General features: G+C 50.9%; 1 protein-coding gene across 7 annotated transcripts in view; it reads right to left on the reverse strand.

The window, feature by feature from the left end:
• Window positions 1-22556, reverse strand: part of ZBTB7C (zinc finger and BTB domain containing 7C) — a 383007-nt gene that overhangs the window by 259358 nt on the left and 101093 nt on the right. Inside the window, exon 1 of one of the 7 annotated variants that reach the window (XM_070779015.1) lies at window positions 15328-15840. The exons of 4 other annotated variants lie outside the window; for them this stretch is intronic. The gene's annotated coding sequence lies outside the window, so the exon portion shown is untranslated. Of the gene's footprint in view, window positions 1-2024; window positions 2468-15327; window positions 15841-22556 lie in introns of those variants that run through there. 2 more of the 7 variants (XM_070779013.1, XM_070779014.1) reach the window with 2 other exon arrangements.

Here is a 22556-nt window from a genome sequence, read left to right on the forward strand (position 1 = left end):
TCGCCGGGATGGTGGCTTCTGGACCTGGTAGTTGCAGAAACCATCCTAATGTCTAGATGGCACTCTGGATGTGGAAAGGGCTCTACAATCACTTATATTCATAGACCTAGGACTAATCAAAATACGGCCCCATTCCATCACCACAGCCATTTTGATCACTGCAGTCAAAGTTATTTTCCAGTGCGCTTGATGAACAAGTGGGCTCCCTGTGTGGGTGAGGAGGGGGTTGGAAAGGGAATATAGCAGCGAGGGGGCACTGGTCAAGGCTGCTGGAGTCTGGGGGCAGGGCTAACTCAGACCTGAGGATGCTAGACCTCTGCTATGGAAAACTCTAGAAAGGGGATTCAGCCTCTGAAAACTGGCTACCATCTGCTATGTACACACTCACAATATCTCCATCATTGTACATCCATCACCAAGCACGTCCATAATCCTTCTGGGAAGCAGGCATACTATTCCATTCTAAGACTGGAGAGTTTAAGTCACTTACCCAAGGTCATACCTCTAGTGAGGGCAGAATGACGTTTGGGACTAGGCCTGTCTGACTCCAAAGCTTTTCACCATGAGCATCTCTAAGCTGCTCATACCCCTCAAATCAGGTAGAAGAGAAACAGCCTATATTCAGACACCACTTCCCAGAGGGGCCCAGTTTTATATCAGAATTAGCTACAGAGGACTCTGATTTATCCCTCCAAACTTCCTTCCTCCTGTGCCAATCTTGGGGAGACCAGAAACGGCAGCTGGCATGACGGAAGAGAAGGGGGAAGCAGAGAAAAAAGATACCATCCGTTGCAGATACCAAACCTGGGCGGGGACCTAAGGGGAGTCAGGGGTGGACAAGGAGGCTGCAACTGAACACGGAATGAGAGATGGAGCTTAGGGTTTTTAAATGGGGTGGACTTTCAATATTTGAAAATGAAGCTCTTTTACCTGGGTGTAACCAGAAATGGGAGGGGACCTACCCAAGATTTGATACAGGGACTGGAGAAAAGAGCCCAAGAAGCTGTATGAAAACAGTAAAGCGGGGAAAAAAGAAAGCTCTCTAATGACTTCAACTGCTGTGCTTAGCTCATGGCATGAAGCACTGAAATCAACTGCTACTACCAAGCCCACTGCTAATTACTGATCCTTCACCCAGAGGCTGGCACTGTGTTGACACTGGCACCATGCTGACACATCACGCAGCTGTAACTGACTTTCCTGTGTCTAACCTCACCAGATGGCCAACTCCCTGCAGGTAGGTAGTGTATCTGGCTCAGTACTGCAGCTTCCGTGTTAGCACAATACCGGTTGTTGTTTGGTCACTAAGTCGTGTTCACTGTTTGTGACCCCATGGACTGCAGCATTCTAGGCTTCCCTGTCCTTCACTGTCTCTGAGAGTTTCGCAAACTCATGTCCATTGAGTCGGTGATGCCATCCAACCATCTCTGTCGCCCCCTTCTCCTTCTCCCCTCAATCTTTCCCAGCATCAGGGTCTTTCCCAAATGCTTAATGTGTTCCAAATGTGTGTGTGCTAAGTCGCTTCAGTCGTGTTTGACTCTTTGTGACCCCATGGACTGTAGCCTACCAGGCTCCTCTGTCCATGGGGTTCTCCTGGCAAGAATACTGGAGTGGGTTGCCATGCCCTTCTCCAGGGGGTCTTCCTGACCCAGGGATCGAACCCATGTCTCTTATGTCTCCTACATTGGCAGGTGGGTTCTTTACTACTAGCACCATCTGGGAAGCCCCAAATGCCTGTAGACCCTCAATAAAGATTTGGTAAATGAACAAAAGAAGTTCTAAGCCATAAATTGTCATTTGGTATTTATTAGTAGTCATATCACCTCCTATCTCTTTTCCTTCTCTTTTTGACGCTCCTTTTCAATCTGGTAGAGATATTAATAAACTTCAGAATGGCCCCAAATAAGGAGGAGGGTAATCAGGAGAAAAAATAGTTGGAAGATTAAAGAGACCAAGTATGAATCATTAAAGGGGAAAAGTGTAGAATTGGAAGAAAAATTGTAGCAAAAGACCCTCTCACCTACCTGCTAAGAGAGGCAGGCTCAGCAGTGTAGCAGTATCAGTCATTCGTCCAGAAAGCTACTACCCTTTATCCACATTTTTAGCTCCCCTGAGAACAATGTCACGAAAGAAGATAGAGAGTCAGGCCCACGGCAGCTGTGCTTTCTCGGCAAGGAGCTACGGCCACCGCAGGAGTCATTAGGAGGGACAAAGCGTCCATCTCCCTTGAGGAGGGTGGGCGTTGCTCCAGTGTTTCAGCATGTACCAGCCCCTGGGACCCAGAAGAAAACCTTAGCAGAGGCGTGGGCTGGGCTAAGCAATTCACACGCACATGCGGTCTGCACATCCCGGCCTGGAATTCTGAATTAATCACCGGCAGGACTCACGATGGGCAGATGGGAGGGAGTGGCAGGAAGGAGTCAAACCAGCAGCCTAGGCAGCTGCTAAATTTAGCCTGGTCCCCAAAGCAGGACTTAATTAAATTAATCCTGCACACTTCCCTCCACCCCCCAGGCCCTGTTCCCAGGTGGGTTTTGCTGTTCCTAGGTTGGTTCACATTATAACACGGGCCTCCACATGCCGATCCCCTTGACAGGAGCCCCAGGCCAGCTCCTCCGGCTCGGGTGCTGGGAAGGCAGCACAATTCCCAGTCGTCCCTGCTCCTCCAAGGAGCTGGGTGCAGCCCGGAGCAAGGCCACTTGCAACAAGGTTGTGCCAGGCAGATGGCTCTCCGCCTGCTGAGATGGACTCAGCTCCCTGCCACCCTCCATGGAGGAGGCCCTCCCATCAGGGCAAGCATTCCGCTGACCTGCCTGGGTTCTGGCTTCTGCAAGGCTGGGCCTTACCTGGTCACTGTCTGTCCCCACGCAGAGCCTTCAACCCCCACCATTGGCGCCCACAAGGCAGTTATTTCAGCTGACTTCAGAGCAGCTCCGTGAGTGTGGCAGGAAGGGTTATCTTTGCTCCACAGGTCCATTGAGTGAGCTATTGGTTTCCAGATTTTCAACTCAGACCCTTCCCTTCAGAGTCTGTAATGTTCCCTGCACTCAACACCCTGGCATTAACCATCATGGTTTTCACTGATACCACTTAAGCCAGCTTTGAATAGGAATGCAGACTGGAGACCTGGTCTCCACCCACCGCAAGCTTGTTGCAGGACAGCAGTGGGAGACGTGGTTCAGGCGTCTGCTCCTCATGGTGAAACTGGCAGATGAAAGGGTGTTCTAGGGTTGAATGTAAAGGTCAGCCACACTCAGGCAACTCTTTAAACCCGACTTGGCCCTGCCCTCCTTCCTCACCCGGGAGAAGCCCAGGTCTCAGACTCCACTGGCCTTCAGGATGACCTGCAGGCTTGGCAAACACGGCGCACCGGGCCCCACCCATGTTCCTTTGGGTCCAGGGTGGGTCCTGAGAATGTGCATTCCAATAAGCTCTCAAGAGACCCTGACTCGACAGGTCCAGGGGCCACACTTTTAAAGCAGTTGTCCTGCCTGATGGCTATCACCATTCCCCCCACCCCATCATGGGGGACAAATTTCAGTGTCCTGTTTGACTAAAGGTAGGACCAAACTCCTGTTTCCCAGGCTCCCTCCAGCCCACTGCTCCTTCCAGGACGCTTCCTCTGTGTAAGTGAGGAGGTGCGGGGGGTGGGGATTCAGTGATGGCTGCGAGTGGAAGTTTATCCCTTCCCCGGCTCGCCTTCTGGGACCCAAGCCCAGGAAGATTCAGGCTACAATGTTTTTAGCTTGAGGGAGTCAGCTGCTCTCAGTGGTCAAATTCAATTCAACAAATCTTCCTGGAGTTTCTTCCAGGCACTTGGCCCAGTTTGGGGTTGGAATGGTTCAAGAGGCCTAAAGCAGTCGCAAATCTACAAGGAAGTTAAATTCTAGGTGGCAGGCTTGGGACCACTCCCAGAGAAATGCCCCACCCCATCTGACCACTCCTCTGAGCCTGAACTCTGCCAGCAGGTGCAGAAAGTCAAAGGCTGAAGGGGTGGGTGGGGCGAGGCGCGTGGGAAAGGGGTCCACTTCTGAATATCTGAAAATCCCAGGGAGGGGTGCTGCACTGGGCCAGTTGGGGTCACAGCCTGGGGATCAGGTGTCAGTCACATCTGCTGGGCTGCCTCGATCCCTTCCCTCCGCTGGCACCCAGCAGGCAGTGCCCAGGAAGGAAGCCGTGTCCAGGTCATTGCGTTCCCTCCAACCAAGGACCCTGCTGGGGCTGGGACTCCTTCCCAGGAGAACCTGTCGCCTGGACCTTACCAACCCCCTCCCTCCCTCCCCTACTCCGTTCTACCTCCGTGCTAGACCACCAGCCCAGCAGTAGCCTGTTGGATTCCTGGGGGGCCCAGGGCTGTTGCAGGACAGGAGCGGGAAGAGGGCTTCCCACGTGCCCTGTGCAGCCTGGCAGACAGTCTCTTGCTCCAAGCTGCCTTCCTGTGCTCGCAAGAAGCTGCATCCCAGGAGCTCCTCACCGGGGAGCCTCTAAGGGTCTCAGGTAAACCTCCCTGCTGAGCGCACAGGCTGAGTTACAGCATCTCATGAATCACTTTCTTCTTTCTTTTTTTTCCTTTAAAATTTCTTCTATTTTCTCCCTCTCCCCTGCATATGAGTCTTTTCTTAACTTGGGGATATAATCATATTATTTTTTAAAATTAGGTATTACAGGGCATAATACAACATCCAGGGGCTTCCCAGCTGGCTCAGTGGTTAAGAATCTGCCTGCCAAGCAGGAGACTCGGGTTCGATCCCTGGGTTGGGAAGATTCCCCTGGAGAAGGGAATGGCAACCCACTCCAGTATTCTTGCCTGGAGAATCCCATGGACAGAGAAGCCTGGAATGGACTAAGCAACTGAGCATGCACAACATCCAGAAAGCATGAAAGGACACAGTGGAAAAAAAAGCATCTGTCTTGTAATGTGTGCAGAAGGGACCTCTGTTGCCCACGTCCTCCGAGGGACACCCTGCGGTTGGCCAGCATAGTCCCAAGGGAAATCTTTTCTTCACAGATGGTGGCTTACTACACAAACTACTCTGTACCTTGCTGTTTTCTTCTACATTTCTATTTAATCATAAAAATATTCCAAATAAACTGACAAGTAGTGCGTCATAAAACAAACATCCTTGAACCCACCACTAGCATCATCACAGGGCTTCCCAGGTGGCTCAGGGGTAAAGAACCTGCCTGCCAATGCAGAAGACTCAGGTGTGATCTCTGAGTTGGGTAGATCCCGCGGAGAAGGGAATGGCTACCCACCTGTGTTCTTGTCTGGGAAATCCCATGAACAGAAGAGCCTGGTGGGGTACAGTCCATGGGATTGCAAAGGAATTGGACATGACTTAGCGACTAAACAACAGCATCATCATAACTTATTATCATGCTGTGTTTGCCTTTGGGTTTTGTTTTTAGAAATAAGATGTTGCACCTGTGGTTGGAGCCCTGCAGCCACGACCCTGGTCCTATTCCCCACACCTCCATCCCTCGCCCCGACCCCCACGCAGAGGGAAGTTCTATCAGGCACTTGCTGTCTACAGTCTCCTACTTCCCTGCTTGTCCCTCTGCCTGGGCTCCCCCTCCCACTTAAGGAAATCCCTTCTGGGCTAGGGATGTGCTCGGTGGTTTGAGAGCCAGCCCGCAGTCTGTCTGGACACGGCAGGCATTCACAGTCACTTCCCTGTTACTCTAACAAATGAGGGGCTATTAGAGCAGCACTTGGCATTGCTGTGAGACCAGGCAATTGTGGATGTTTTAAACCTCGTGGACTCCCAAATAGCATTGTCCCCTTCAGTCAGAAGCCATTGCAAGTGGCATATATCACAGCCGAAAATCAATGCCTGCTAATGTCCCTGCAGGAAGGCAGAAACATTAACTTCATGAATCCTCCTTCTGTTTACATGCTCATTATGAGGATAAAATGTTACTTGGGTTGGGTCAGGCTTTTCGCTGCTTCAGAGGAGGTCCTGAATGAAAATATGTGCCTTAATATTGGTATGGCTGATGTTGCACATTATATACGAAATGCAAACTCCATCTCTTTTCTTTATCGTCACTAAGCGTTCCACTATCAAGGGAGGAGCTTGGGGATGAGGCTGCCTGTCTGTCTTGCTATAACCTGGAGCTGGGGACAGACCTGCCATTGTTCGTCCCTCTGAGGGCACTGGCCTTTCTTCCCTGGGGGAGATGACCGGGGCTCGGAGGGCCACCCAGCATCCTACACCTGGTTGTTTAAGGCCCGCCTACCCTCACAGTGACCTCCAGACTGGGAAGTGCACCTGCAGGGAGTTTCCACGGTCTGCACTCGGCTGGTGGCCCAGACCAGTGCTGCACCATCATCACGCAGAGCCGGGGCACCTGAAGACCATCCTGGCCCCACATTCATCATTTGCAAACAAGGCAACTGAGACCAGAGATGGGGTGTCACGGGCCAAGGTGCCCAACAGGCTGGTTCCAACACAGCCCTCAGGGGGACCCGCATCTCCGAGCAGGGCCAGGCCACAGCAAGTGTGGGCCACGGTGGGAGTGAGGAACTCCCAGTCGCTGGTCCTGTCTGGGCCCCTTTCCCCTGCTTGCGCCCAGGTCCCTGGATCCTGCCTGAGCTCTGGAGATCTGTCCTCCAGCGCTTGGGCTCTTATCAGAAGAAGAGCAGAACAAAAGCAGTCATTCTGTCCACACATGCATTTCTGCTCTGCAGCTTGGGCCGAGTAGTTCAGAACTGCCGTGTGGTTTCTGAGGACACAGAGACCTTTCCGGCTCCCCTGCTCAAGCTCCCCTTCTACCCTCCTCTAAAGGCACAGACAGGGGCGCTCAGTCCCCCAGAGGCCCTGCCCCAAGGATAGGCAGGCAGGGCAAGGAGCAGAAAACGGGGCCCTGAGAGGGTGACCACTGGCGATGGGAACGAGGGCAGAGGGAACTCAGAAGAGGGAGAGGTTCTCCCGGGCCTTTGCAGTGTGACCTCCGTTAAGCACTTGGTGCCCAGCGCTCCTGGGGACAGAAATGCGTCTCCACTGTCACGGAGCAAAGGATTTGTGCTTTCCTCACTCATCACATTCTCACCGCTCCCTGGAGCATCCATTCCCTGCCATCAGCACTGATGAGAATGATTATGATTTATGTAAACTGTAGATCCTTCATACTTCAGAAAGCATCTTAGCACCCATTACCCTATTTGATCCCCACGAGGTGGACACTCGCAAAAGCATGAGGAAAACAAAGAAAGTGACAAAAGAGGTGAAGACATAAAGCGGATCCTGAAGTTAGATCTCCTCACCGCCAGGCTTCATTCCCCACCACCACCACCAACCGGACCACCCAGGGGGTTGTCATTGTTGGGCTCAAAAAACGAGAGAGACAGGAAGAGAGATGGATGGGATGGGAGATCAGGGTGGACAAGGATGTGGATCCCACAAAAAGGTCCCAGTAGGTCCAGCTGTGGGTGAGGAGGAGTGAGCTGGGCAAGAAGGAGGATGACAGAGTCTAGAAGGAGGATGGGAAACACCAGACCGAACACAGCACGTGCAAAGACCCTGGGGGAAGGGGAAGAGAGCTCAGCTCCTTTGAAAAGTGAAAATAGAGCATAGATATTGTATCTGTAGATATAACACATCAATATTAACTGACACTGGATACAAATTTTTTATGCCACAACTACACCCACAGCCAGAATGGATCTATGGCTGCTTTTATTGGGTTGGCCAAAAAGTTCTTTCAGGTTTCCCATACACTGTTACAGAAAACCCTGAATGAACTTTTTGGCCAACCCAATTAAAAAAAAAGTAATGTATATATTATAGGCAAAGTGAAAGTCGCTCAGTTTTGTCTGACTCTTTGGGACCCCCTGGACTATACAGTCCATGGAATTCTCCAGGCCAGAATACTGGAGTCGGTAGCCTTTCCCTTCCCCAGGGGCTCTTCTCAGCGCAGGGGTTGAACCCAGGTCTTCCCCATTGCAGGCAGATTCTTTACCAGCTGAGCCACAAGGGAAGCCCATATTATAGGCAAAGGGAATCCTCAAAGACCACTTATGCGGTGAAAGCCATGCTCCTCAAATGTTAAACAGCATAGGAGTCTCCTGGAGCCTTGCTATTATGCACCTCCTGGTTGGGAGTCTAGAGTGGGGCCTGAGACTCTGCATGTCTAACAAGCCCCTGCACTGTTGTGTCCACAACCACACTTCCAGCAGCAGACCCGGCAGCAGGCACTAGATCGGGGGCTCTCACTCTGCTAGACTTTAGGATCCCCTGAGGGGCTCTGCATACATGAAGATGAGCCTACCCAGTCCAAGGGAATCGGACTCTCTGGGGGTGGGGCCTGAGCATGGGATGTTTTAGAAGCTCCCGCGGTGATACTAACTGTGCAAGCCAGTTGCAAATCCCCGGCTGGATATTTCACAAGTTTCAGGTTTACATCTGTCCTCTTCGCCTGGCAGATGAGTTGTGAACTCCCGTCTACTTCATGAAATGGGAATTTACCGGCAGGGAGTGTACGGGCTCCAGCAGAGGAAACCAGATGTTTCTGCCCAGAGTAGAAACCATACGCTGTCAGAGCTGGACATCTAACTCAATCTCATTTTCCACCTGATGCTACTGAAGTCCTGAGCCCACAGAGCTGGTAAGCCAAAGGGCCAGGATGAGAACACTGGTCTCCCAGCCCCAGGGCAGGGCTCTTTCTATGCTCCAGGCAGATATTAAGCAGGAAGGCTTCCTGAGAGAGACCAGGGATTGAACCCGTGGAGCCAATGGTAAAGAACCCTCCTGCCAATGCAGAAACAGAAGAGGCCCGGGGTTCCATCCCTGGGTGGGGAAGATCTCCTAGAGAAAGAAACGGCTACTGACTCCAGGATTCTTGCCTGGAGAATCCCATGGACAGAGGAGCCTGGCAGGCTACGGTCCTTGGTGTCACAAAGAGTTGGACACAACTGAAGCGACTTAGCACTCAGACTCCCTGAGAGATCCAGGGCTGGAGATGGGTGGGGCAGGATCAGGAACAATTCCAAGGGATGAGTGACATCCAGAAAAGAAATAGGGGAGCAAAAATGTTGGGGGGCAGGGGCAGAGGTAGAGGAAGCCACCCCAGTTCCTTTCAAGCCATAAGATTTAAGCAATGCCTGCTCTGTCCACCCTCTAGCCCTGGAAGGCTGCTGTGAATTAGCAGATGGGCAGAGGGAGCCAGGAGCAGCACAGCAAGGTGGGGAGAGGGGCACCGCCAGGCCAGGGACAGGACAGGAGCCCATGAGACAGCTGTGTGTTACAAACAGTGATGTTCCTGAGCTGAAGACACACCTCAGACAGGGCGCAGGCTGGGCACAATCTATCTTTTAGGAAGTTTTCAGAAAATTAAAAGAAAAAAAAATCACATTCTTGACCATCCACGGCAAATGCCCTCCGAATAATGCCGACCTGATAATGTTACTTACTTGTCCTGAGCAAGGAATGCTATTATCAGTCTGTTGTTGGGCACCCAGACACCCAGGACAGATGAGGAAGGGGGAGGGACAGGAGAGACTGAGCCAGAAAAGGACTCTAAGGACAGGATAGCCAGTCGCAGCCACAGGGAGCGATGTCTATGCAGAAGGCGGGTCTGAGTGCCAAGCCGTGATGAGCGGCTGGGGAGGTGCGTGGGGAGGTGGGGGGCAGGAAGTAGGTACAGAATGTGCCTGGATCTCACAAAGAACCCCCTGACAGCGAGCTGTCTGAGAGCGGGACGGTCTGCCCTCCAGCCCGATGAGCCCTGGTCCTGGGAACATCTGAGTAGAGATTGGATGGCCAGCTCTCCTGGAGACTGTGGGAAAAGAGACTGACCAGGATGATGCTGGGTGAGAAGCCTTGGCTGTTTTCTACCAGATCTCAGCTTACACTGGCTTTGCGTGGTGAGGCTCTGTTTTGATTTCTCTGTCTTTGCTGGCTTAGGAGAACAGGGGTTGGGGGGCAGCGATGGAAAGTGCTCGCCATGGCTCCCAGCTGAGAGGAAGGCACCAGCGACCCTCCTGGAGACCAGCCAGCACCCTGACGGACAGGCCTTAAGGGAATAAAGACCCGATGCTTCAGAAAACATCTGAAAAGCAGCTTTCATCCCATCTTGCAAAGATGGGCTCCCCCTGCCATCTCTTGACCTGCCCCCCTTGATTCCTTGTTATCCCCACACAGATCTATAACAGAATTCCTCCCCCTCTTTTGCCAACTGAGGATGCTCTGTCCTGTCGTCCCCACACAGGAGGCCCAGCCCCTCTTGGCACACACACCGGTCATTGAGGAGTAGACACCAACGGAGACACAGCTGAGAGGAGATGGGGAGGGCCATGGGCTGCCCTGGTGGCTCAGAAGGTAAAGAATCTGCCTGCAATGCAGGAGACCCAGGTTTGATCTCTGGGTCAGGAAGCTCTCCTGGAGAAGGGCATGGCTACCCACTCCAGTATTCTTGCCTGGTGAATCCCTTGGACAGAGGAGCCTGGCGGGCTACAGCCCAGGGGATCGCAGAGAGTCAGACACGACTGAGAGACTAACACGTCACTGTCACCAGGAATGTTAAACTAAAGAGCAGATGCCTCTCGTTCTCTGACACTCCCTCGGCCACTTCCCTGAACTCAGTCCCAGCCTCCAGCCAGGACCCTCCCTCTCTCCCTCCTTTCCCACCATTTCTGCTTGTATTTATAGAGGACTTCTCTATTTTTTCTCTTTCTGCTCATGGCCTCAAGGCCTCATCTCTCACCTGAATGACCTATCAAGGTAGTTCTTAAGTGAAAGCAGTTTCTGCCCTAGGAGAGCACTAATGCCAGCAGGTAAAATAATAATTTTTCTCTTCGCTGCATGTTCGATAACAGAGAGCTGGTGAAGTCCAACCAGATCGATGTCTGCGTTATCGCGGTAAACTAGCAGTGGCTAGGCCGGATGGGGATGCTTGAATTTGAACTTGAACCTCTCGACATCCCTCCACAAAGGCCCTTTCCAAAAACCACACTGCAAAACTGACTTCCAGTTTGCTGAGAGCGACACCAAGTCCCAGTAAAGCTCTGGCTCCGGCCGGTGTGTGAGAACCACTACTGTTCGCTGTCTGCAGATTCAACCTGTGAATGTGCCCTCCAGTCTGGGTGCATCAGGATCCACTTCCCTGGGTAACCTCAGAGCCCATAAGCCAAGCACAGTGTTTTGCTTTTAGAGCTTAGTGTCCCCTTCATGTTCACTGGTGCTGGGAATGATGCAAGAAATGGGAGAACAGAAGCAGTGTTGTGCTAGCCGGACAGCATGCATAACCCCTCGCAAAAGCTTCCATGCCTCACCTTCACCTTCCTATCACCAGGAGGCCCTCAGCCGGCACCCGGGCAATAGGGCCAATCTGCAACCACTGTGGGAACCTGTCTTTGAATTTCATGACTTCCAGGTACCCAGTGATGCTGTTTGCATCTAGCTCATGACCGGCTCTCTCAGTAGACTGGAGGAGGGGGAGAAGATAAGTTAGCTCTAACAGCCTACTCTTAGGTTTCCAAAACAAAAGGTAATGACCATAGACTCCCAGCCTGCCTTGGACAAGATCTCAGATGTTCTGATGATCCTTTTAATCCCAAGGATCTACAAGGCAGGGTCGGTGGGGAGTACAGACTGAAAAGATAATGCCACATTGTGTGACAGCAGTGTGCATACTCAGACACTCAGTACCTCCGACTCTTTGCAACCCTATGGACTGTAGTCCACCAGGCTCCTCTGTCCATGGGATTCTCCAGGCAAGAATGCTGGAGTGGGGTGCCATTTCCTACTCCAAGAGATCTTCCCAACCCAGGGATCGAACTCACATCTCTCGCACTGGCAGGCAGATTCTTTACCACTGAGCCACTTCAGAAGCCCTGTGACAGCAGGGCCCTCCCCAAATACCTGGCTGACCCAAGAGAAGTTCCTGAAATTCTGCAAGTTCATTCCTCCTGCATAAGAAGCTAAAATACAAAATACAGCACAGGGCTGCTGTTTCGAGTTTATATTGGCCATGAGACTAGAGATTGGGGTGAAAGATCTCAGCAAGGCTCCTTAGAAGGTTGGAGACGAGACCCCAGAGAGACTGGGAGGAGGGGGTGACCGGGCCTCGATCCCAGGCTCTCTCCACATCCACTTTGCTTTGTGACCTGGGTTAACTCACCTCTGGGCCTCTATCTTCCCACTGCAAAGTAGAACCAAAAATAAACTTATCTTGCCCCTTGCAAAGTAAAGAATAGCTTTACCAGTTGCTGGTTAGGGAAATGGTTCTGTGATACGAATAACAAGACCTTAGTCTGGGCCAGGTATTGTTTTCACACAGAGTAATTTGTGTAATCCTTCCATGATTCCAGAGATGGGAGCTATGACTGCTCCCATTTTGCAGATGAAGGTCTTGGGGCAACTAGCTTTGGGTTCCCCAGCCAGGGTGGGGGTTGGAGTGCTGAGTGGCAGAGCCAGGAAGGAACCCAGGCCATCGGTCCCTGGAGCCCACACCTTGACTACCACACTCTGCAGCCTCTGTGTGCAGGGCCTGCGGGGCACAGAGGATACGCCAGGCTGCCTCTCCTACTGTTCTCCAGTGCACGAGGGGTTAGGTTGACTTGCTCACAAAACAAGGGCAGCCTGGGGTCCTTATTCTACTGAGAGCTGAGGAGCTATCTAGACCCATGTTAAGGCTGCACCTTGGAAGGGGTTCTCCACTCCAGAATGGGGTAGGGACCTGTTGTTAAAAAAAGATAGTCTTGCTAGATTTGATTTCTGACACCAGGACTTTATTTGAATCCTGTTTGAGACAAGGCTGGTTTTCCTTCTGGCGCTCTGCAGGCCTGACAGCACAGGGAGGGAGGAAGAGCCCAGAGCCTTTGTTACCTTTAATTAGGTGTGTGCTCATTGATTGATTGATTGATTTTTCTTTCCCGAGTGGCAAGAGAGGACAGCGGCCTACTCCCCAGGTGCTCGGATCCTGCCGCTGGAATGATAACAAGCGCTAAGCAGGACCCACGCACCATCCCTGGGCTGCAAGGCCTCCACCGGCTCCCTGTCAAACCTCAAATTGATTCTGAAATTGCTTTGAGGACGTAAAGTGGTGAACAATTTGAAACCCGTGTAATTATCTGAATGGCTGTTGCTGGGTGACCTGGCATGGACTGCCTGAGACCATCTGAAGAGGCCGGAGCTTAAGGTTCCAAAACGAAATCGTAAAAGACCTACTGGGGAATGTTGGATTCAAGCAGGACAGGCCCGCCCCGAATGCTCCTGGCTCAAAGGATGGGAGTGCGGTGGCTCTGCGGGCAAATTAAAAAGGTTACCCTCGGAAATACCCCTCAGACCGTGGCTTTACAGACAGACTGCTCAATCAACCGAGTGTCTGCAGGGCACCAGCCATGTGCCTGGCACCATAAGAGACACGACAAGCAGAGGAAGAGGAGGTGCCCTGCTCCTGGTGACGCGCGTGAGAACACTGACAGGTGGGAAATGTTAAACCACATCGCATGTTTCATTGGAAGTTAGGAGGAGCTAATACTCAAATGAGTGGTAACACACAAGGTGAGTTACAAGAGGGACTGCAGGCCAGGCCACGTCCCCCAATCACAAGTGCTCCCAGCCTCCTAAGATGGAGAAACTGAGGCCCAGAGGTCACCATCCAGGCTCCCAGCACCGTGGCACAGGCATGAATGGCCAATCCACAGGAAGCAACAAGAAAACCATGAGGCTGTGGAGTCCCCACGCCAGCCATGTTTTTGAAAAAGAAAAAGAAACTCTCAGGAACACATTCCAGAAAGAAGAAAACTAGAAGCTGAGCTCCGGGGTGTCACCATGGTTGCAGCGCCAAGGTTTTCACCACTTAAAATTTCTGTGAACAAACAGTAGTTTCAACAGAAAAGCCAAGTCTGAGCACTGGCCCTGTGGGGACGACATCTCAAAAACATGTTTTCACAAGAAATGTATTTAAAGACAGCATCCTCTGTTGCACAGACAGCTCCTTTCGTGAGCATGCCGTTGGGTGATTCCTGCGAGACGCCCCGTCTTCAGCCTATCCTGGGCACTCCGGCCTCCCAGGGTCTCCCACTGACCCCTTCCATGGGTGGCCATTAACCCCCACTCTTCAGGCTCCAGGTCCTGTCAGGGAGTTTGCAAAGGACCAGCACCCTCCGGGAATCAGGGACCTTATCCTATTTTGCTCTCTCCCTCTCTTTTATCCTTATCATTGTAAAATATACACAACGTGAAATTTCCCACTCAAGTATTCAAGTGTGCAGTTCAGTGGCATTAAGTGCAGTCACACCGCTGGGCAGCCTTCACCACCATACATTGCCAGCAGTTAGCACAGTGCCTGGGAAATAATAGATGCTCAGTAAATACTTGTTGACTGAATGGGTGAATTCAGGGGCCTGACATGGAATCCCACAGAGCTGCAAGCATTCAGTGTGCTGATCTCATCAGCCCAGGTCCCCACTCCCCTCCCCAGTCAGTGACTTCCAGCTCTGCCTCAACAACTGTCCCCAGGGCCCAGGAAGGTGCAGGAACCCCCACCCTAGAATGATGCCAACTTTCATGATTTCTTACTCAGTGTTCACTTGAAAAAAAAAAAGAGAAGAAATAGAAAAGCAGGCTCCTTACAGCCCAGCATTAAAAGCCAACAAGAATTAGCCCCAGAGAAAAAGTAGGTGGGGCACCTCGTGCTGATACTCACGGTGTGCCGGAATCCTCCGAGGAGCACAGTATAAAAACGTAAGCCAGCAGGTTCCACGGAGCAGGCCTGGCAAGAGCTATCTGCCAACTATCTGCCACCTTCTTACCACCTTCCCTCCACCCTCCTGCTCCACCCTCCTAAGGAATCTCGGGCCTGGCACAAGAAACAAACGAGGGGCTTTACTGTCCCTGTAATTGCTCCAAACCCCATTAATTACATGGTAAGCCTCCAACAATAGGCCCACTGCCTGCCTTAACACAAGGTCCACTCGGGGCGGATTCGGGGCCTCCAGGGCCTCAGTTTCCACCCTATAAAATGAGGGGTTGATGAATGCTAAGCCCCTTTCAGGCTCTGCACTCTATGACTCCAAGCCTGGAGAGCCAGTGGCCTCCTCGGACGCCCAAAGGCACAAGACAACTAATTACTTCTCACACTGTCACCATAAAATGTCAAACACTATCTACAAAGACAGCAGGCCGGAATCACAAAACTTTCTCTCCTGGCTGGAAAGGACCGGCCCCAGGCTAGGGGGCTGGTGAGGGGCAACGATAAAATAGGCTGCCAAGTCCCAGACTCAGGCCGGATCCCATCGAGCTGCAACTACTTATTAAGGCGGCATTTATTGCCGTTAGAGCCTTCCAAGCAATTTACAAGGCCATCTAAAGTCGTACCCACCTTTAGATTCTGCCACCTTCCTCTGTAAGAACAGGTATCCCTTACTTTACACAAACAGCTGTCCTGGACGCCGGAGGAGACTACACTTTTTGGTACAATTTTTTATGTAGCAGAGACTCCTACAGTTAATCTTTAAAAAAAAAAAAAAATTAGCCTTATCACCCTCCGCCAATCTACCCCTTTTCTACTTTGAAGCTTTTGGATGCTGGTTTTGCTTGAAGCAAGAGGTACCTGTGAGGCACCAACCAATGTATCGTTGCCATCTGTGAAAGGCCATGCACACACGCGCACACGTAGTTACCATGTACAAACAAAGGCACTCTGGTTGAGCCGGTTCTGACCAGTGCAGCCCCCACCCTGCTCCCTGCCCCTAGGTCCACCCATCCCCAAGGCAGGGCAGGGGGTCTGGAGTGGGGCCAGCTGCTTAGCTCCATCCTCCCCATTGTTTTTCTACAGGGGTTCAACTGGCATTGAGGGCAGGACAAGTCTCCACGGTGCCCGTGCCCAGCCCTCAGCCACTATATGCCAGTTTTCTGCCCCCCCCACCAGTCACCATAACAACCAACACCCTGTCCTTCCCCCAGCCTCCCACCACCCCCAACACATTGGCAAACACTTCTGGAGCTGGTCCACTGCATGCCCAGCCTGCCCAGAGCCTCAGTTTCTGGATGGGCACTCCAGTTCTCCTGCCAGCCAAGGACTGCCCTAGAGTGCCTGGCCCCTCTTGGCCAGAGTTCCCAAATTGCTATCTGTGGCAAAAGACTTGCTGGTTGTTTTTTTTTTTTTTTTTTAACTCCTAAACTATCAGAGACCAATAATTTGGGGAAGTAAAATAAAAATTAATAGAAGAAAAATCATGTACTTAGATGTTGTAGCAATATTACATTTCAAGAAAAGTTTCTAAATATTTATTCTTAATTTCTAGACAGACTGGTAACAACCTGTTACCCAGGGACCACATTTCAAGTCACCCTAGGCCAGTGGTGTTTAGGTCTGTGGTCTGGGAACTTAATGGAAATGCCAGTTTTCCAGCCCATCCCAGACCTTGTGAATCTGTAACCCTGGGGTGGAGCCCAGCAATGCGTAAACAAGCACTTCACATCATTCTGATGCATGCACAAGTCTGCCAGCCAATGCTTTAAGCAGCCCCTTCCCTCACAGTCAACTGGGCTGGGACCCTAGGAACCCTATAGAAAGTAAGGTCTAGCTGAGGATTCTAGAACTTTCCAGGTCAGGACTCTGGCCATGTTCCCCACAACATGTGCCATTGAATTAGAAGAGCCCTCTGAGGCTCAGCCACAGGCTATGAAGATGAGGGAGGGGGAAAGAGGATGAAAATTAAGATCACTGGAGCCCCACACTGCCAGGAAAATACTTGTTAATTAGGGCCAGACTCCTGGAGATCAGCAAGGGAGGCTTGCCGGAGACCACTAGTCTCCATTAGCATTTTCCCAAGGGGGACATCCAGGTTATAAAATAGGAGGGCCGTGTGTGATCTGCATATAATTTGCATATGCCTACTTGGACCGCACTCTCTGCTCCAGCAATTTTCAACAGAATTACGATCTTTTCTTAGAAAACCACTGCTGCCCTAAGGGTTGTCACTTATCATTTTTCCTGATTTCTCCTCCTCCTCACTCTCCCTCTCTGACAAATCCACAACCCTAAGCAAAAATCTAAGGAAGGCAGAGAAGCACATGAGTTGGGACAGTGGCTGCTTCTTAGAGAAAATGGTAGCCGGGATTGTTCCTGGCAGAGCATCACCCTCTAAATTGAACAGACTGAGGAGTTTCACAAACCTGGGAAATAAAGATTTTAAGGGGAGAGTACCAAATTTTCATGTAGGCAACATTTACTGCCTCCACAGCTATGAAAGATAGTGCAGCAGGAAATTCCTGGTGGTCCAGTACTTAGGATTCCGTGTTCTCCCTGCTGAGGGCCCAAGTTCAATCCCTGGTCAGGGAACTAAGATTCCAGAAGCCATGAGGCATGGCTAAATGAATACAAGATAGTGCATCTTATTACCAAAAATACTGGAAGGACATAAATCTCAGAATAAGGGACAACCCTTTGAAGAGAGATCAATTTAATCTTAGAGTGAAAAATTCACTACATTATACTGGTTTTTCTCATTTCTTCCTAGACTAGGATCTGCATCCTGGCTTCACCAAGTGCCAGCTGGGCAACATTGGACTTTCGTCTTCCAGCTCAGAGATGGGACAGTGAGACCTGTTTTGAAAGGATCTGCAATGAGCTACATAGCAAAGCAACCTGGCACAGCAGGTGCTCAAAATGCCATTGCTACTTTCCACCACCCATTGCCTTTCTTTAATCACAGCTGTTGTCATTATTACTAGGAGGTTTTTTTCAGTTCAGTTCAGTTTAGTCCCTCAGTCGTGTCTGACTCTCTGCGACTCCATGGACTGCAGCACGCCAGCCTTCCCTGTCCATCACCAACTCCCAGAGCTTGCCTAAACTCATGTCCATCAAGTTAGTGATGCCATCCAACCATCTCATCCTCTGTTGTCCCTTTCTCCTCCCATTTCTTGCCACTCCCTCTGAACAAAGGAAAATTATTCCTGCCACTTTCTGTTTTCCAGACTGTTCATGAAGGTCTGGATTCTCAAGAAATAGATTTAAGCTGAAAAAAGAGCGACATCCAAGACTCCCAAAGAAAGGCTACTGTTGGGACACCCAGCCTTTCTTTCTTTCTTCTAAGTGAGGGGCAGACTTTTTTCTTTTTCTTTTCTTTTTTTCTTCAAAGGATGGCAAGCAGCCTTATTTCAGAAGGCCTAGGAAAGGTGCTGTCCGCCCAAGCCTACAAGCGTGGGCAGGCAAATTACTTTCCCAAGTTTTCTTTCAAAACAGGTTTTTGGGCCTCAAAGCCCCTGAGTTTCTCTTCCTCTGCTTCCCCGCCAGCCCGAGTCTCTGGGGAGACCGAGGTGTGGGCACATCACACTTGGCAACTCAGGTTAGTAGCAGCAACTCCTTCTGTGGGGTGACCTGGTAAGCCCACCTGTCTCTACAGTACTGCCGTTTCTAGGAGACACAGCAGCAGGCCTCACATGCCCAGCTCCAAGTGTCAACATGAAGTAACTGCCTGCCCCCCGTATGATAAATTAGTGCACATCTTTTCAGCCAATTTGGGCCCTCAGTTATGTCATAAGCAACCTTTAATAACGATTCCCAGATTCATTCCATCAACAACAGGAAAGGAAAAAGGTCTGGCACCTGCAGGTCAAGCCCAGAGCTATCTCTGACCACCTCCCTGCCCTCCTGCCCGTTTTCCAAAGAAAAGCCCAGGATTACGCATGTCATCAGTGTGTTCCCACAGCAGCCACGCCCTCCCCATGGTGTGAGCCGCTGAGGACACGTGAACTGCCTGGCTCACCACTGAACCCCCCTCCCTGTGTCCATCACATAGCAGGTGCATGGCAAATGACTATCAAATAAATGAATCAAAACAGAGTAAATGGAATTTCACCCTTTTCTGCCTAAAATGGAGCCAGGGACTATGACAGCAGTTCCCAGTTGTGGGCAGTTTTGCCTCCAGGGGACATCTGGCAATCGCTGAAGACATTTTTAGTTGTCACCAACTCAGGAGTTGGGATGGTGTTACTGGCATCTAGAAGAGAGAGGTCAGGGATACTGCTAAATATCCTTCAATGCTCAGGACAATCCCTGCACAACAGATAAGAAAATCGAGGTTCAGAGAGGTCAAGTAAGTTGCCCAAGAACACACAGCTATTCAGTGACTGGGATGGGACTCGAACTAACCTGTGACTGACACCAAATCTGTGGTCTTAGCTGGTACCTCGCATGGAAAGCCAGGGAGCAGAAGGGATCCAGAAGGCATGCAAGGCTTATGTATGGAAAAATTATTCATTAATATTTGCCTTTATTCTGATTTTTCTTCATTGATAAGACAAGTAGAAACAGCAGCCACCTTGGACCAAATATTTCTTCCCCAGAAGCTTGCTTTGACTCCTGAAATTCCCCAATGAGTTAGTCTTCCAGGTCAAGGCAAGAATCTCTGTACTTCTGCCTCAGTTCTCCCATCTTCTAAGGGCATCGGTAACCTCCTATCTGCTTGTCTAGCTTCTGCCCGTCACTCAAGGATGGCATCAGGACTTCTTCCCCTACAGAGCCAGTTCTGACCTCCTGACCTGACCCTTGTCAGGGGCATCGAAGGAGCTCTCAGGTAGCGTCCAATCCACATGCCCAGGCTTTAGCCGCATCCTGGAGCCCCAGTTCCTCCTGGGTCTTGCAACCAGCTGGCCCACTTCTCTGCCCGACCCTCAGGCTCATCCCAGATCTCAGACAGGACCTCCCTGAGGCCAAGCAGGCAGTGGATGTCCATCCCACCCTTCCCAGCACTGGCCCTGCCCCAGAAAGCTTGTCCTCCTGGTCTTGCCTGGTCACCCCACACCACAGTTAATCATGTTACTCACAGGGTCACCACTCAGTTCTGCTCCTCCAGCAAGCAGCCAAGTGATGATTCTTTAGATCATGGTTTTACACACCTGTGGCTCTTTATTTATAAAGGTCAATGTTTACCAGCCTATTTTCTGGACTCAGACTGCCTGGGTTCAAACCCCAGCTCTGCTGCTTTCGAGCCATGGAACTTTGGGCAGGCTTCTTAAATGCTCTGTGCCTCGTACGAACAGCAAAGGTAATAACAGCACCCACCTCACAGCAACGTTGGGAGAATTAAGAGCTTACCTGAGCGCCTGGCACATAACAAGTGCTCCATAACGGTCAGCTCTGGTCATGTCACTCTCCCTGTCCCTAGGAGTTCATCTGCCACAGGCTGCCAGGACAGTATCCCAGACATCATTGCTCAGCCGTGTGTTAGACACAGAACCAGTGCTGGGTGAGATGCTGGGGTGACAGTGAACAGAGAAGCTCTCCTACGATGCCGCGGGGCAGGGGTGCCTCAGTAAGTGTCAGCTGACTCCACGTGAGCCTTCCTGACCACAGATGCTTGAGCTTCTTCCCTCAGTTCCTACTGTCAGCTCATCTGACATTCCCATGGCTATTTATGAATCCCAGAAGCTCTTGCATGCATGGTTCATCCAATCTTCCTTTCGTTATAGTTGATACTCTCCTATCCCTTTACAGGTGTGGACCTGAGGCTCAGAGAGGTTAAATGACTTGCCCAAAGTCACACAGTACTCAATCTGTGAATTCAAAGATAGGTCTCTCTTTCCCAGACCAGCTGTGGCACCATTCACAGGAACAGGACCCCCTAAAGCTGTGGGATGGATTCATCTTATACCTAGGAAAACTCAGAGAGAACCTGCCGAGAATGAGCCCAGGGAAGTGGCTCTCAAGCCTGCCTGGGAATTCGACTCACCCGGGGAGAGGATGTGGAAAAAATGGCAACCCTTCTGCATCATTGGTGTGACTGTAAAATGGGGCAACCACTATGAAAAAGAGGATGGTGATTCCTCAAATTCATTAATTTACAAACATTTAAAATGGAACTACCATACAATTGAGCGATCTCATTTCTCAGTTACGTACCCAAAAGAATTGAAAGCAGGGTCTCAAAGAGAAAGTTGCACATCCGTGTTCCCAGCAGCATTCTTCACAACAGAAAGAGACAGAAGCAACCCAAATGCCCACCAATGGATGAGTGGATAAGTAAACTGTGGTCCATACACACAGTGGAATGTTATTCAGCTTTAAAAAGGACGGAAATCCTCTATCACATGCTACAGCACGCATGCATCTTGAGGACACTATGCTAATTGAAATAAAGCAGTCACAAAAACACGAAGACTGTATTATTATACATGAGGCATCTAAAAGCGGTCAAATTCATAAAAACAGAAAGTGGCACCGAGGGCCGGAGGGAAGGAGGAACAGGGTGTTGTTGTTTAACAGGCACGAGGGTCAGATTTGAGAGATGCAAGAGTTCTAGAGAGCTGTTTCACAATAAAGTGAATACACTTAACACTATAAACTGTACACTTACAAACAGTTAAGATGGTAAAATTTGTTACACTTTTTACCACACACACACACAAAAGTTAAAATCCCTTGCTTGGGTCCTGCCCCAGATAAATTAGCTCCGAATGGCGGACTAAACTCCAAGCAGCAATGTTTTCAGACCCGCATGTCCCACCCCACCTCCCCTCACTTCCCCATGAGCCTGTGGTTGGCCCGCAATCACTGCCCTGCGTCCTTGCTACTTGAAGTACAGTCCTTGGACCGATGGCACTGCACTGGAAGCCTGTTAGAACTGCAGAGCCTCCGCCCTCCTCCAGACTTACTGAATGGCACATGCGCGCTAAGTCGCTTCCGTCGTGTCTGACTCTTTGCCACCCCATGGACTGTAGCCTGCCAGGCTCCTCTGTCCCTGGGATTCTCCAGGCAAGAATACTGGAGTGGGTTGCCATGCCCTCCTCCAGGGGATCTTCCCGACCCAGGGATCAAAACTGTGTCTCTTTTGTCTCCTGCGTTGGCAGGCAGGTCCTTTACCACTAGTGGCACCGGAAGCCTACGTCTTATTAAGAATCCTGTCTCCAGGGCCTCGGTCAGTAGAGCGGGTCCCACAGAGGCTGGAAGGCAGAGAATGCACGTATCATCCCTCTTGGGCCCAGCCCCCTTGTGAGGAGATGTCTTTGTGGGTGAAGTTGCCAGATTGAGCAAACAAAAACTCAAGATTAAATCTGAATTTGAATTTCACTTCAATTTGAATTTTAGGTAAATGATAAATGAGTTTTGGATCAAGCATGTCCTGTGCAATATTTTTCCCACTGTGTACCTGAAACTCAACTTTAGCTGGGCATCCTGCATTTTATCTGGCAACCCTCTTCATGGAGGCCAGTGCTGGGGGGAGAGGAGAGACGAGCGGGTGGGAGGGTCACTGCAAATAAGGGCTGAGTTTGCTGAGAGCTGCTGGAACTAGTTCAGGGGATGATGGGTGGCGGCAGGTAGGGGCAGCACGGGGTCCCCAGTCAGAAAGGTGTCTCCAGCTGAGCTTCCCTGGGGACTAGAGGAAGAAGAGACCACAGGTGCCCCCTTTTCTCCAGGCCAGCCCACCCTTCCAGAGACCCCTGATGGCTGGAAGAAGGGTTCAGCCTGCAGGCCACACAAAGCGCTGGCCCTCCTTTTTAATGAGCCATTCTCCTGGGACTTCACGCGTAGGCAGGCAGGCAGACACTCTTTGCAGCCAACAGAAGCGTCCTGACAGGGCTGTTAGTGGTATGGTTCCCTCAGCT

The sequence above is a fragment of the Bos indicus genome, chromosome 24 (assembly GCF_029378745.1).
Source record: "Bos indicus isolate NIAB-ARS_2022 breed Sahiwal x Tharparkar chromosome 24, NIAB-ARS_B.indTharparkar_mat_pri_1.0, whole genome shotgun sequence".
Taxonomy (NCBI): domain Eukaryota; kingdom Metazoa; phylum Chordata; class Mammalia; order Artiodactyla; family Bovidae; genus Bos; species Bos indicus.